Below are 16,134 nucleotides of genomic sequence, written 5' to 3' on the forward strand. Positions count from 1 at the left end.
ATTGATGTGGATGAGGATATTGCTCCTTAGGGGGGGCTCCATTACAATCTTTTGATCCCAGATAATAGGCCCCTTAGGGATACTTACCTAGTATTTTACGGGATGAGAGCTATGCTCATAGTGACCCATTTTTGTATCTCTCCACATCCAGTTTACTCTTAAAATCGTGTATAGTTTTGGCATTCACTGTTTCTCCGTTCAGTTTGTTCCACACATCGATCACTCTATGTGGGAAGCTATTCTTTTTCAGGTCTCTTCTGTAGCTGTCTTTCTTTAGTTTCTTTTAGTGTCCTTTTGTTTCTCTTCTGTCCCACTTTAATAAGTCGTCTGTTAAGAATTTCTATCCCTTTCATAATTCTGAAAATGGTCAACAAATCGCCTCTTTCTCTTCTCTGTTCCAGTGATGACAGATGTAATTTTTCCAATCTTTGTTCATATGTCAGGTTTGTCAGTGTAGGCGCCAACTTTGTCGCTGCTCTTTGTATTCTTTCTAATTTTCTTATGGTGCCCATAGTGTTGCAGCATATTCTAGTTTAGGTCTTATCAGAGTAACAACTATTTTTTTAACCATCTCCTCATCTCTGTAGTCAAAGGCCACTTTCATTGACCTCAATAAGTTATAAGTATCTCCAAATAATTTATTGACATGTTTATCAGGTCCCTTTATGAATCGACTCTTTTGACTTCTTTATTTCCAATTTTGTACTGTCCAATACTCTATTTTGACTTTTTCCAAATTCCATTATGCTACATGTTTTAATGTTGAAATTCATCTCACATTTCCAACTCCATTCCCATATTTTGTCTAGGTCTTCTTGTAGCGATATGCAATCTTCCTCTTTTCTTACTCTTGAGTAATTTGGCATCGTCAGCAAAGAAGTTCAAATAACAGTTTACTCCCTCATCCATATCATTTATATATATGGCAAACATTAAAGGAGCCAGTACAGATCCTTGTGGGATGCTACTTTTCACATCTTCCCAGTTTGAATTTTTGTCTCTAAGTACCACTCTCATTTTTCTCCCAGTTAAGAAATCCTTCATCCATTCCAGCAGTTTACCCTGTATTCCTCCTATTATTTCAATTTTTCTTATTGATTCATTATGTGGTACTTTGTCGAATGCCTTCTGCAAATCCAAAAATACGCAATCTGCCCAGCCATCTCTTTCTTGTGTTATCTCAATTAATCTCATAGTAAAAGCAGATTAGGTTTGTGGTGCATGATCTCCCAATTATCTTGTGTAGTTTATCTGTTAGTTCATCAATACACTCTTTCAGTATCCAAGTTGTGATTCCATCTGGTCCATACAATTTCCTGACATCTAGGTTTTTTATCTGTTCTCTTATTTCTTTTTGTGTTACCTTTATTTCTTTCATCGTGGGTGATCTTTCTTGTTGTCCATCTTACCAAGATTGTGAGTTCTCAATTGTAAAAACAGATTTAAAATGTCTTATCATAACTTCTGCCATCTCTGTGTCATCTCTATATTCTTTATCTCCACGCAATTTCACTATTTCATGTTTATCCTTTAGTTTTTCATTTATATATCTGTAAAAGAGTTTAGTTGGTCCTTACATTTGTCTATGATATCTTTTTCATAATTTCTTTTTTCTTTCCTGCATATATTCACATTCGTTCCTAAGTTTTATATATGCCATTTGGATTTTTTCTTTTTTTCTTTTTTTTTCTTTTTTTCTTTTTTCCATTTTTTCCAGGATTTGTCTCTCCTGTCTCTAGCCTCACTACACCTTTTGTTGAACCAACACTTTATGTAAATCTCTTTTTGTTTCTTTTTTGGTACATATTTGTTAATTCCTTCCTTGTACTTTTCTTTGAATATGTTCCATTTGTCTTCCATCTTTGTTTCTTCCTTAGAGAACTTATCCCAGTTTGTATTTTGGAAAAATGTTCTTAGTTTAACAAAATCCATTTTGTTGTACCCGGTACATTAATCTTCCTTCTCTGTGTTTGTCATTCCTGTCTACATTGTTCTGTTCTTTTAATTCAAACTCTATTAGTATATGGTCACTCTTTCCAATTGGTGTTTTATACTCCATTTTGTTCACAATATCTGGTTCAGAAGTTAATATTAAGTCTAGTTTTGACGGTTCCTCATTGATATTTTTTTGCTATTGTTGTGGATATCTGTCTCAGATATTTTGTATAGTCAGGGATAGTGGCCAAGCAAAAGCCCACACTTATATCATACACACAAGTAGTAGATACAGTTTGAAGATCAGATAGAAAAGATAAGATGGGAGGTGGGATGATATCTATAAAATATTATAAGAGTTAATAAAGCAAAAGAAAGGCTGAAGCAATGAATTTTAAGATTTAAGTCGAAGGACTTCATAAAAGAGACTTCATGATAGGATATGCCTGCTACTAACCAAGGAACCTGACTGTATTTAAATTTTGAGTTCCATGTATCTAATAGGAAAGAGTGACCATGTGGTGTTTGAACCGAGGCATAAATCATACAAGCAAGGTGGATACAATTTTGGGAGGTCAACTTTCCCCAATGTGAAAAAGTTTTTTGAAGAAGCAAATTGAAAGGAATTCATAAATACTACTGAAGCTTAGAAAGAATGTAGTCTTTACAAGTATATTTAATTTTGGCTTGGACAAATATGTACCAAGAGTTAGTGGAAAGAAAACTCAGTTGAAAGACTGGTTTAAAAAAAATGTGAAATGTCCACTGAAGCCAGAAATACAATATGGAAAGATGGAAGAATAGAAAAAACAAGACTATGGAAGATTACAGAAAGGCTTGAAAATATAGATATTACATTGTAATCCATAGAGAGGAAGAAAAGAAAATTGAAAAAGGTATTAGTGACAAATGCAAAGATGAGCCTAAACGATTTTTCAGGTTTGTTAATGGTAAACTCTGATACTGGAGGAATCTCTAAATTGCCAATAGATAGAAAACTTTCTAAAGAAGCACCAACATAAACTGAACTAATGAATGGAAGTTTTCAGTCATTTTTAGCCAAAGAATTGAGTAGAGGAAGGAAAAGTATATGTAAACAGTAATACACTGGGCTATATGAAATATATGTGAAAGTAAAGGAAACACACAAACTTGGAAAATGTAGATATGAGAAAAGGTCCTGAGCCTGATGATATCTCAAATTGGATATTTAAGGAATGCAGAGAACAATTAGTGGACAAGGTTCATAATCCAGTTATGTATTTATTGAAGGAAAGGATAGTGCTACAAGACTGGAAAAGAGCTAATATAATACCAGTTCATAAAGGAGAATAAGTAGGCTAGTGGCATAATCACAAGCATACAGGTCTTTCATTCACTTAATTGTGGGTTCAAATTCCATACTTCTTTCCATTTTCTAGCAGTGACTGTTACCATGTACACATACACATGTACATGGTAACAATGTACATGAATATAGTGCATGGGGTAAAGGCAAAGCATTGGGTAGTGAACTGGAGATGATTAAAGAAAATGGAGAGAAATGGAAGGTGAGCCAGTTGTTTGCTGATGACTGCACTTGTGGCAGAATCAGAGGAAACATTAAGAGAGTTAGTGACAGATTAGAAAGATATACAATTGAAGAAATTTGAAGGTAAACGTGGGTAAAAGTAAGGTGATGAGATTACAAGGGTAGAGGGTGGCAGTGAGTTGGAAGTAAATCTAAAGGGAAAGAGACTGGAGGAAGTGGATAGCTTTAGGTATTTGGGGTCACATGTAGCAAGAAAGGGAGGAGTGGAGGTGAAGGTAAAGTGTAGATTGAGAGAAGCAAGTAAATGCTTTGGGGGATTAAAAAGTGTTATGAGAAATAGGCAGCTGAGAATGAATGCAAAAAGGAGATTGTATGAAGGGGTGATTGTGCCAATGGCATTACATGGAGCAGAGAATTAGAAGTTTAGAGAGGCAGAGAGGAAAATTTTAAATCTGTTTGTGATGAAATGTCTAAGAAGTATGGTAGGGGTTATTAGGTTGGATAGGGTGAGAAACGAGGAGGAGAGCAGGAGTGGAAAAGATGGCAGATAGCTGACGAAAGATTATTAGGATGGTTTGTACACATGGAAAGAATGAGTGATGAAAGATTAGTAAAAGAGGTGTGGAAGGCAGAGGTGGAGGGAGTGAACTTGAGGGGACGACCAAGGATGAGATGGATGGATGAGGTGAAGGGGGCATTGAGCAAGAGGGGAATGTCTGTTGAGCAAGGAAGGGAGAAGACAGGAGATAGGGATGAGTGGAGAGTGACTGTGTATGGATGATACTGTTATGCAAGGAAGGTGCTTATGTGTGAATGATATTTTGACACAGCTCAAAGGGGGGACTTGCCAATTAAGTGAAGCAGCCTTGCTATGGATGTACTGGGTCTTGCTGTATTGCATTTGACCCAGGGCAGTTGGCAGATGCAGGGATGACCCGTCATCCATGTGGAGCTGAGATGGGAGGGGAGTGAAATGGGTGGGAATAGGTACGTGCCTCTGACTTGGTTACCTCTCTTGTAATGGGGAAAAAGCTCTCAGAATATAGATAGAATAGGCTGTTACCTGCCCCAACTATTGAAATGCATAGGGTAAAGGTGGTGGCTTTGGCTGCAGCTACACGCCTTCTGGTGTAGACTGTTCACCAGAAGGTGAGGAGAAACCATTGAAATACAGACCAGTATCATTGACTGGCAATGTGAGTACCAATAATGTTTCTTATATCAGTGACATGATGTAAGGTACAACAAACTATGACATGTTTGCAGATGATTCAAAAAATCATGAGAAGAGTGAAAAACAGGGAGGACTAATATATTGCAAAAAGAATATCTAGGCACTTTTTGCATGGAGTTGAGAATGGAAAATTAATTTCATTACCAGAGTACTAGAAATTGGCAATAGCTACAAAAGACCATCTTCAAACTATTTCTTGGGAACTGAACCCATAACAAAAGCAAAAAAAAGAGAAAGATTTGGGAGTGATGATAAATGACATCCTGTCACCTCATTATATGGATGAGATGATGAAAAAACTCATAGAAACCCTGTCACCTGATAGAGATATCAGCAGGATTGTAGGAGAGACATAAAGACTGCTGCAAAAGATTAAAAATGGCTTTTCATTATATTGATGAGATGTTGAAAAAACTCGTAGAAACCCTGATCTGTCCAATGATAAAATATGCATCGGGGTTATGGTTCCCACATAGAGTCAAGGATATAAGCAAGATCAAAAGAATACAAAGGGTAGTAACCAAACTGAATCCCAAACTGGCAGGTAAACCATATGAGGAGAGACTTGGTAAATTACAGGGTCTGACAATTTTGAAAGATGGAAGAGAAAAAGGTAATATGATTACAGTATTCAGGTTGCTAAAGGGGATAGATTACATTGACAGAATCTCTTGATGAGGGATAGGAAGGCTTTAAAAGGTCATGAGAACAAATTAAGAAAGACTATATATCTAAAGGATATGAAAAAATACAGTTTTTCTTACAGATACAAATATTTAGAATAACTCAGATGATAAAGCCCAAGCTGGAAAAATACATAAATCTAAATCTAGACATGATAATTGGGAGTTAAGGATATAAACCAAATTGGAATTGTACATGAATTTGAGGCTAGGTTTAATAAATTAGGAAGTGAGATAATGAGGAGATGAGACCCTATGACCATTGTTTCTTACCTGTATACTGCAGTTAGGTAAATACAATTGAGTAAATTAGGTGAATACTTGAGTATTAAGATTCATCTAAATACAGTCTACAACAAATTTGACCAGCCATAACTTGGGATGATATTTACCATCAAAGAAGTAATTTTATGTGCCCAATATCTCAACTGTCAAACAGTAGTTACCTCAATAAGAGCAAAACTGGAGTACATAGTAACACTATGGACACCCAATACTAAAGAGAATATAAAGAAATTAGAAAGAATATTAAGAGCAACAACAAAGTTGGCACCACCTCTCTCCAAATTAACATACAAAGATCGTCCAAATTGGAATTACCAACTCTGGAACAAAGAAGAGAAAGAGGAGATCTGCTGACTATTTATAGAATCATGAAAGGAATGGAAATCCTAGATAGAAATGATTTAATAAAATGGGACAATGGAAAAACAAGAAGACACGAAAAGAAACTCAAAAAGGATAACTATAGAAGTACTGGATACCTGGAATAAACTAGATAAAGAAACAGTGTGTGCAAACACTATTCAAGACTTTAAGAAAAAACTTCATGCCAAAAGATAAAAAGGTGGGTCACCATGAGCATAGCTCCCTTCCTGTATAATACAACTCGGTAAATACACCAGATCCCCCCCCCCTCACTAGCCACACACTCCCAGGGACCTCATTTGGGCAAGGGATTTTTTTCCCTGACTCATAAGAGACTGGAGGAGAGAATACCATGACACACACATATACCCTTCTTGAGTAATGTTTCAGTTCATCAAATTCAAGGTTTTGATGAACATTTATGTTTTTTGTATGTCTCAAAAATTTCTTCAGCAGTGTTTCAATGTTTTTGTGTATTTTTCTATCCTTGGGCTGCATTTATTCAATATTTGATATTAGATCTACCATAAATTGTAGCATTAAAGTCAAACAAGCCTGTAAGTCAACTTTCAGATTTTGAACTTAAAATTTTAGGTTAGGTCTATACCTGCTGGAAAGGTCAGTCTATGAACATACAATAAATTATGTGGAGGCCCAAACTTCCCTAATAACCCTAAATGAGGAAAGGCTATGGTAACCTATGGCAAAAACATATAATAAGGCCATATTACATATATTGAGACTGAATTTCTATTACTATTTCATTTTATTAATTTGTGTGTTAGTATGTTAAGATAAAAAAAAAATTAAAGAATTTTGCTTTTTATTAGATTAAAACAGGGCTGTACGGTAGCCCAGTGAATACTATCTCAAACTGATGAGCAGGTGGTCATGAGTCTGATTCTGGGGACCCACTACTGGCTATGTCACATTGGTTCCCAAGAGCCCTGTCCAGGGGGGAATGTGGTTCAACATCGGAAAAAAAAACATTAATTAAAATGAGATAAGATAAAATGACAGCTTTGCTCTATCAGGGGTTTCTCACTTTCCACTGTATGGGAGTGGGATGGTGAGTTTAATTGCATTAAAACTAAACTAAATTTTTTATAGTGTGTGAATTAAAAAGCTTAGTCATGTAAACTAAGCTGAAGGCCCAGAAAATGTTTATGTAGTTCTGCTCATGTAAGAAAAAAAAATAGAAATATATGTGTTAACCTACTGGAGTTATAATAAATCATGCACAGCAATTGTTAGTACTACTCAACTGGTTGACCACTCTGGTAAAGGGTTGCATTGCATTTTGTCCTTACCATCTAAGTCTACCTTTAGTTTTCAAGAATTTTTTTTTTTTTTTTTTTTTTTTTTTACTTATATGCTGCAATTTATGCTATGCTCTCATGGTTTAAATTATTAAGGTATGCATGAATGGAGTTTGGAATAGTTCCTAACAAAGCAAGCCCCTGCCTTATATACAGCAGTTCAATTTGGCAAAAATGCATGCATAAAGAAGTATTTGTGTATATGCCTGCCTCATAGTCAAAATGTGTACTAAGTGCATGATGGTTAAGATGTCTTAATCCTTTAACTTTTAAAGGGTTTTCCTTACCTGATTAAAAATCAACTGGCAGAAGCCACAATAGATATGAAGAAATGAACAAGCCACAATAGATATGAAGAAATGAACGTAGTCTTTAAAAAGTAAACAAAATTAGTTTAATCCTCTAATGTCTCATGGGGTTTTCCTGAGCTCATGAAAATGTTTTGGAACTGAACATGGAATGAAAATAAACCTAAGCTGAAGCTCCACTTAATCTAGAAAACATTAACATAATTAGTCATTATATTCTAATGTGTAGCAACTTTATTGAGCTTAGGGATAGACCCCAGATTAAAGGGGGTCAGTCCTGATTCGTCATTTATCTTTTTCCATTCTGGTAAAACTCAGATGATTTTATTTAGTATAAGGGCAGACCACAGACTGTGAAGTCTTGATGGATCAAAGTATCTGTTGGGCAGAGTCATGTCCCATGAGTAGATAAGATTATTTGTCATTTGTCAGAATTGAATAAGACATTTTTGATGAATTGAGGTCCTAAGTCAATGTAATCTGTCTACCCCCATAGTAAAACAGTTTGTCTTAATAAGTAGAAACAAAATCTAGTCAGAACAAAATTTGGAGTGTATTTTGATGTGTTGAGAGAGTTCCTGTCAGGATCTGTTGAGAAAGAATAAGTTCCTCTCAGGATTAACCAAGTCAGTCCAGGGTCTTACCACCACTGGCTTGAAAATGTTGAGACAGCCTTAACTATTTCAGCCTGGGCATCTGCCTTTAGCTGAATAAAACTGTCACAATTAACTCCCTTCCACCCAGGGTTCTACCCTCAGTGAAATATAAATCATCCATCAAGGGTGTTACTGAATCTAAGGCAGTAATAAAAGATAATCTTAACCCCTTCAATCCTTGATACCATCTTCCTATCTTCAACTAAATAGAATTACCTGGCATTAGCCAGACTAAAGTCTATCAGGGGTATCATAGGGTGCAAGGAATTAAAATGTCAATTTTTAGATAATGTCTGTGATAATTACATTTTCATGAACATATTTTCATATATGTTCCACTTTCCTCATAAGTTGTGTTTTGGTTTAGTTTCTCCTTGTGCTAATCCAGCTGCTCTGCCTCATGACAGATGCAGATAAGCAAAAACTTGTTAGCAAATATAATAGGAAAATAAATCGGCAGAACAACTGGTCCATCAAGCTGTTTAGAAATAAATATCTAAATCTCGGAGAACATCCAAATTATAATTTAGCTACCAAGGAGCAGAGAAAGCATGTTCTGTATGTATATACCAATGACCTTTTCCCAATGACTAGTATTGCTCTCTGCAGGTGAGCTTCCATGAAGCTTGCCACACTTGATTGTAGTGTATTCATTGTCCTTGGACCAGTGTCTAATTTGATTCATATAAATAAATTTGTGATTTGGAAAATTAACTTATGATTATTTTGAAATGTGTATGTACAATCAAATTGATTGAATTAATCATTATGCTTAGTTTTAGAAATCCATAAGTAATGGTATTTCAGTACATCATTAAAAGGATAGATACTCAACACACTGTGACAGGGTAGGATGAGTTATTGAAAATGGGCCAGGCACTTTGGCATAAGGATATAGTATGCCAGTTAAGTAGCCTGTACCTACCTGATCCTCATCTGCCTGTACATAGCTCATATGTTTATTGATGCCTTTCCAGGTGACATTACATACGAGAATGAAGTGATGTCTGTTCTGGAGGGCCTTCACTACTACTAACTTGGGTCTTACCCAGAGAAGTTCCTCACTACTATCAAGATAACTGGATTACCTATTGTTGGTTAGGACAGATTTATTTATTTGTTCATTTATTTCTTTTATGAAATTGGAATTATTATTAAGAAATGTGAAAAAAATATATGTCATTAAGATATGGAAAGATGATTTTGGCCATGGAATTTCTATTTAAAAGCACTAGTTTGGGAAAGATTTCTTGAGCTGCCTCTGATGCTAATTGTGTGGTGCTAGTATTATCCCAAGTAAAACAATGAAATGTAGATACTGCCTCATATATATATATATATATATATAATACATATATATGGGCTGTATATCTTACATAACAGACCAGTCAGCTCATTGAAAATATATTTTTATGTGAATACTTATTAAAGTATAAAGCTGTATCATCTAGTTAAAGGCATTGGATCATTATAGTTAAAAGATAAAGATATATAATTATTGTCTCAGAAACTCATAGCCCTATGGCAACAAGCAGCAAAACTGGAGCTCATCCAGAAATAATCGAAGGACTCCAGTGTGCACTGCACACAAAATTAGGGCTATTTTTGAGTCACCAGCTTAATGGAAGACAAGCAACAGGATTGTCAACTTTTTCATGTAAAGAATAGGTGGAATAAGAGTGAGAGCAGATAGAGATATCTAGGGCCTAATTCATTTATTCAATGCCAACCTACATCACATAGAGCACAGGCATATGGAGTTCTTTTAGTTTTAAAACCACAACTTTTGCTTGCTTTCTTGAAGACCCTCTTACAGGAAGGGCTTGTGTAAAACTAAAATGTTAATATTTTGCTAGTCAAGGGAAGTGTATGAGGTGAATGAAATAATCAGGAAGCAGAAAAAATGTAAACTCATATTACCTAATAAATGGCTGAGGTACTTTAGGTTGAACAGAACATGGCTGCAGTCATCATTTCAGCTGAATAGAGTCACCTGATGATGACAGAAATTTAGAGGTACACTAATGCCTGACACTGATTCATGCATAGATGGTGTTCTTTGTATAGATGGGAAACTAGGTACTGTACATCTGTAAGAAATATAAGCAAAGTGTATTTTTTTTTATTTTAGGTTATGAAAAAATGGGTCTTGAGCTGTGATTTTTGTAGTGTTGTACATATAAGCAGGCTCCTTGGAAAGGGGAGGACAGATTTATAAATGGTAAGGAGTGCCTTTGATACTGATTATAGGACTGTAGGTTTGTATAATCAAAAACTTGGCCGTTATCCCCAAAGGATTAGATCTTATGTGTTTGTTGATATTAGAGATGGGTCTAACACATAGGAATGTATTAAATACTTGTATCGGTAAGACTATACAAGAAAAATGGAAAGGGCCTAGAAACCATGTTGGGGAAGTATACAGTTACAGTACACCATTGATTTTATGAAACCTTTCATGCCAGATACATGCCAGATTATGAGTCTTATCAGACTAAATGGTCACATAATAATGATTTAGTTATAAACTTCTAACTTCCTAATTATATAACTCCTGTGTCTCTCAATTATTATGGATTGATAGAAAATTAAACAGCTAGTAGATGAAAATTTATGATTAAATTAAATAGTACAGCTTATTATTGTATTAGAAATATACTGTATAGTAGATACAGTACATAATACACCTTTAGTTAATTATGCAGTTTCATATTTTAATGCATTATAATTATTCAGTGAATGTAGATGTATGTATGTGTACATGTATATATATATATATATATATATATATATATATATATATATAATTTGGAAGTAGGCCATTAATAATGCATGCATTGTTTAAAGTCAACAGCTGTGATAGCATTATTCTTTTTATAGAATTTCTTTGCTATGTTGCGCACCAATGTGTGGTTGTCTACTAAGAGATCTGCATCCAGACGACTGCACATTGGTGCACAACATAGAAAAGAAATTCTATAAAAAGAATAAGGCTATCACAGCTGTTGACTTTAACAACGCATGCATATATGTATGTGTATATATATATATATATATATATATATATATATATATATATATATATATATATATATATATATATATATATATATTATAGATATACATACATACATACACACACACACACCGAGCTCTCAATAGCTGTCAACTAGAGTTCCATAGGCTGCTGAATAAGATGAAAATTCTCAACAGTGCAAGGAAAGCAAGAGGCCTGGGTTGTATTGAGTGGGAGGGCGAACACTTGTTGTTGCCCAAAATGATCTCTGTGCAATGTTGAAAGTGTCTATAGTGAGAAAATGCAAGGGAATACAGGTGAATCATGGGAAAGTGGTGACAATTTTGATTCAAATGTTGACATAAATGCAAAGCTCTCTGGGGGCACTATACCAAAACTAAATGTAAATAGAGGCTTTGAGACCCCAAGTGGGATTGGTAGATTGTATGGCAATGACCTATTTTCTGGTTTTGGTAGGTATGAAAAAAGAAATTTGAGTTGAATCATAGACATGGAAAGGGAGTTGAAAATGAATAGAAACTTGTGGGAGAGAGAATTCATGGAACTAAGGAAAGAGATTGTGATTTTTAGGAGAAACTATTTTGAAGTCAACAAAGAGGTATGCAAACTAAAGAAGAAGAATTCCAAAATAAATAATGAGTTGAGTGAATTAGAAAAAGAACTAAATGAGGTTCAATGTGAAAATAAAAAGATGAAAAACAATGATACTACCAATAGCGAGAATAATAAAAAAAAAAAAAAAAAGGTAAATCACAAAATACTGGTAACGTCAGAAAGAATTGAAGAAAACTTAGGTGAGGAAATTTTGCAGAAAATTAATAGAATGAAAACAGAAAACGAAGAGATAGCTTTTAAAGAAAAAATTCAACAACAGAAACAGGAAAATGCAAAGGACACAATTATTCAAGTAATTGAAAAGTAAACTGGGTAGGAGATACAGTGGATAGAAAAAAGTGTATTGTAGTATATGGGCTAAAGGAAAAACATGGTTAGGTCGGGTACTTGAGAGAAAAAGAAAAAATGGCAAAAACAATTCTAAAAGAAGTCCTAGATGATGACCATAAAGTAGAAAAAGAAATAGAGGAAGTATATAAAATGGGACAATATTCTAAAGAAAGAAATCTACCACTAATTAAAGATAAAAATAAGATCACAAATGGTAGCAGAAGATATACTGGCAAAATCAGGTAAGTTAGCAAAGAGTGAACATTACAATAGTATTTGGGTAAAAAAAAAGAAATGAATGATGAGGAAAGAGAGGAAGCTAAGAAAAAAAACATGAAAACAATGGAGACTGAAAGCAAGGAGTTCTAGAGAGTGTTAGACATGAAGCTGAGGAAATGGTACACCAAGATAAGCAAAACAAAAGGAAAAGAAAATGGAACGGAGAAGAAAAAAAAATGAAAATGGCTTATACTAATATAGATAGATTAATCTTAGGATTAAGTGAACTAAATGATTACCTGTCAGAAGAAAAACCAGACATAATGGGAATTGTGGAGATAGAATTTAGAGCTCCAGTACCACCAAATAGTGTTGGACATGGGTTGTAATTATTGGATTAAAAACAGAAATTAGAAACAGGTGGGAGGAATCATGTTTTTGGCCAAGAAAAATTTAAATGGGACGAAGGTTACAGCAGGTAAAAACAGTGTGGAAATGATCATGACTGCAATATGAAAAGTAAAAATGTTGTGGTGATGTATGTGCCCCCAAAAATGGGCACTTGGAAAAAGGGCAAGCATGCAAAAATATTAGAAGATATAAGGCATTCATTAAACAAGATGCTGAAGGATTGAGGTAACCTAGTACTTATGGGAGATTTTAACTGCAAGGAAATCTGTTGGGAAGAGATGACAGTGAAAGGTGGAGAGGATCTATTGGGAAATGTATTACTTGACATGATTATAGAATATACAATGACACAGTGGGTAAAGGAAAATACCAGATATGAAAGTAATGAAGAACTGTCAAGAATAGATTTAATATATAATACAAAACCTGATATTGTGGATAAAATTGGATACAAGACACCATTTGGAAAGAGTGACCACATACTAATAGAGGTTGAACTAAAGGAGGAAATGTATAGAGAGAGAAATGAGTACAGAAAAGGAAGACTGATGTACAACAAAAAACAGACTGGGGAAACTTTTTCAAAGAAGAGACATAAGTGGAAGAGAAATGGATTATTTTTTTATGGAAATTTATAATGAAGGAGTGAATAAATATGTACCAAGACAGAAAGAGGAAAAGGCGTACATTAAGTGTTAGTTCAACAGAAGATCCAGTGAAGCAAAAGAAAGAAGAGATAAAGCTTGGAAAAGATGGAAAAAAAGATTTAAAAAAAAATCCAGGAAAGTGGCAAATATATATCAACCATAGAAATGAAAACGTAAAAGTGCGCAGAGAGGAAAAAAGAAACTACAAAAAAGACATCATAGAAAAATATAAAGATCAACCCAAACTACCATATATTTCCACGTATAAGACGACCCTAAAATAAAAAAATTCACCCCTTAAAATTGGGGGTCGTCTTATACTACCATTATAAAAATCAGACCTTGAATTCTACGTGAGATGACTTGGTAGGCTAGCCTGCCGATAACCACCGATACACAGGAAATTATTCACATTATGATAAGAACTGGTAATAAAGGTAATTAAACCATATTTACCTTATATATTATTGGCATATCTTTATAGTAAATGGCAATTGTTAATAAATTCGAGGAATAATTCTATATTAATGAAATTACGGTACTTTTAACTACTCTGAAAAAAATGTAAACATCGAGCACTGGTTGCGTTCAGAGCAACCTTTTTCTTTCGCTAACTTTTCAGTAATTTTTAAGTCTGAAAATAACAATTTTGGATTACAGTACATAAAACATTTATCAATAAAAAAAATATTACAGTAGTTGCATTTAAAACATAGAAAATTTAAAAATTATAAAATTATAAAACTTAATTTCTAATCATCGTCAATATTACACATCAAACGTATTTCTAAAACCTTTATTTTCAATAAAATTACATTACATTACATTTAAAGCTTAAAACATTATAAAACTTTATTTCTTTATTTATTTATATAACACCCCTCAAACTCGTCACAATTATCACTCTCTGTTTCGAAAAGTTGTTCGGACATATCACAAGATTCCTCAAATATGCCGTCATCGTAGGGATCCCAGTCTGGTTCCGGTGAGTCGACTTCGGCTTCATCACTTTCATACAATAAATCATCTTCAGTGCTATCCATGGCATTAGAGATTCCACATTTTTAAAAAGATTTTACGATACTTTCGACCTTAACACTTTCCCAAGCTTTAATAACAAACTCGCAGAGAACATCAAGTGATGCACTACGCAAAGCATAATTGTTAGTTGACGTGTGTTCTCAGATAATCATGATTCTGTACATGATTTGCTTTGTTATTTCATTTATTTTGAATTTATAAGGATACAGTAAGTAATTTATCTGGTATAAGGATACAGTTAAGTAATGAGAAAGAAAAGAGAAAAAGCAGAAAAAACAGCTGATAAATGTAAACAAAACAATTCTTTTTGTACGGTAGGTTTGATACACTGATGCTTTTGTAAGTTAGCAGTCGTCTTATACTACCGATATGAGATAAATTAATAAAAATTTGCTCTAGTTTTGTACCTCGTCTTATACAAAGGTCGTCTTATACACGGAAATATATGGTATTCTATAGATATGTGAATGGTAATATAAAAAATAAGTGGGAAATGATGAAAAACTATGCCACAGAAATATAGAATATACAGAAGATTTAGAAATGGCTGAAGTCATGAACAACCACTTCAAGTCTGTTTTCACTAGAGAAAAAGTACAGCATTGGGATGAAGGAATAGAAGGACAATCACTCCCCATGAGGGAAATAAAAATAAATAATATTAATCGATCAACTAATAAACTTAGATGTCAGGAAATCACACAGCCCAGACAGAATTGCAAATTGGATACTAAAAGAATGTAAAAAAGAATTAATGAACAAAATATGTAACATAATAAGTTGCTCACTCGAAGAAGGAAAAATACCAAAGGACTGGAAAAATGCCAGTATTGTACTAATAAAGGAGGAAACAAAGAAGAACCAACAAATTACAGACCAGTTTCCCTTACGAGTACTGTAGCCAGAATCTGTAAAAAAATTTTTATCAAAAATAAAACACTTGGAAGAAAACAATATAATAAACCTGAGACAATTTGGATTCAGACAGGGAAGATTATGTGCCACAAACTTAATCTATTTCTACTCAAGACTAATAGATATAATACAAGAAAGGTATGGATGGGCTGATTGTGCTTTCCTAGACTTACATAGGCCTTCAGCAAAGTACTACACACAAAAAAAAAAAATAAAATAAAATAAAATGGAAAACATAGAAGGAATACAAGGTAAATTACTAAACTGGATGGAGGATTTCTTTTCTAGCATGGCAGAAAAATGAGAGTAGTGCTCATAGAAAAGAATTCAACTTGGGAGGAAGTGATTAGTGGAGTTCCACAAGGATCTGTATTGGCTCCAATAATGTTCACTTTGTGAATGACATGGATGAAGATATGGAATGTTACTGATACATGAGTTCCTTTCCAGATGATGCTAAATTGCTCAGGAAAGTGAATACCAAAGTGGATTGTGAATCACTACAGAGGGACCTAAACAATGTTTGGAAATGGAGCCAAAAGTGGGAAGTAGACTTCAACATAAAGAAATGTAGCATAATTGAGTTCAGAAAAAGTAAAATATAT

The 16,134-nt window shown here is 34.1% G+C and overlaps 1 long non-coding RNA gene across 2 annotated transcripts in view; it reads right to left on the bottom strand.

Moving 5' to 3' along the window:
- The window catches only part of LOC143035347 (uncharacterized), a 234,328-nt gene extending 224,020 nt beyond the window's left edge, over positions 1–10,308 (bottom strand). For both annotated transcript variants that reach the window (XR_012967317.1, XR_012967316.1), the window contains exon 1: positions 10,235–10,308. This is a non-coding gene — a long non-coding RNA (uncharacterized LOC143035347). The remainder of the gene's footprint in view (positions 1–10,234) is intronic.
- Positions 10,309–16,134: the final 5,826 nt, after the last annotated feature.

Source organism: Oratosquilla oratoria, chromosome 18 (genome assembly GCF_046742065.1).
Source record: "Oratosquilla oratoria isolate Oo_2021 chromosome 18, ASM4674206v1, whole genome shotgun sequence".
In the NCBI taxonomy this organism is placed as follows: domain Eukaryota; kingdom Metazoa; phylum Arthropoda; class Malacostraca; order Stomatopoda; family Squillidae; genus Oratosquilla; species Oratosquilla oratoria.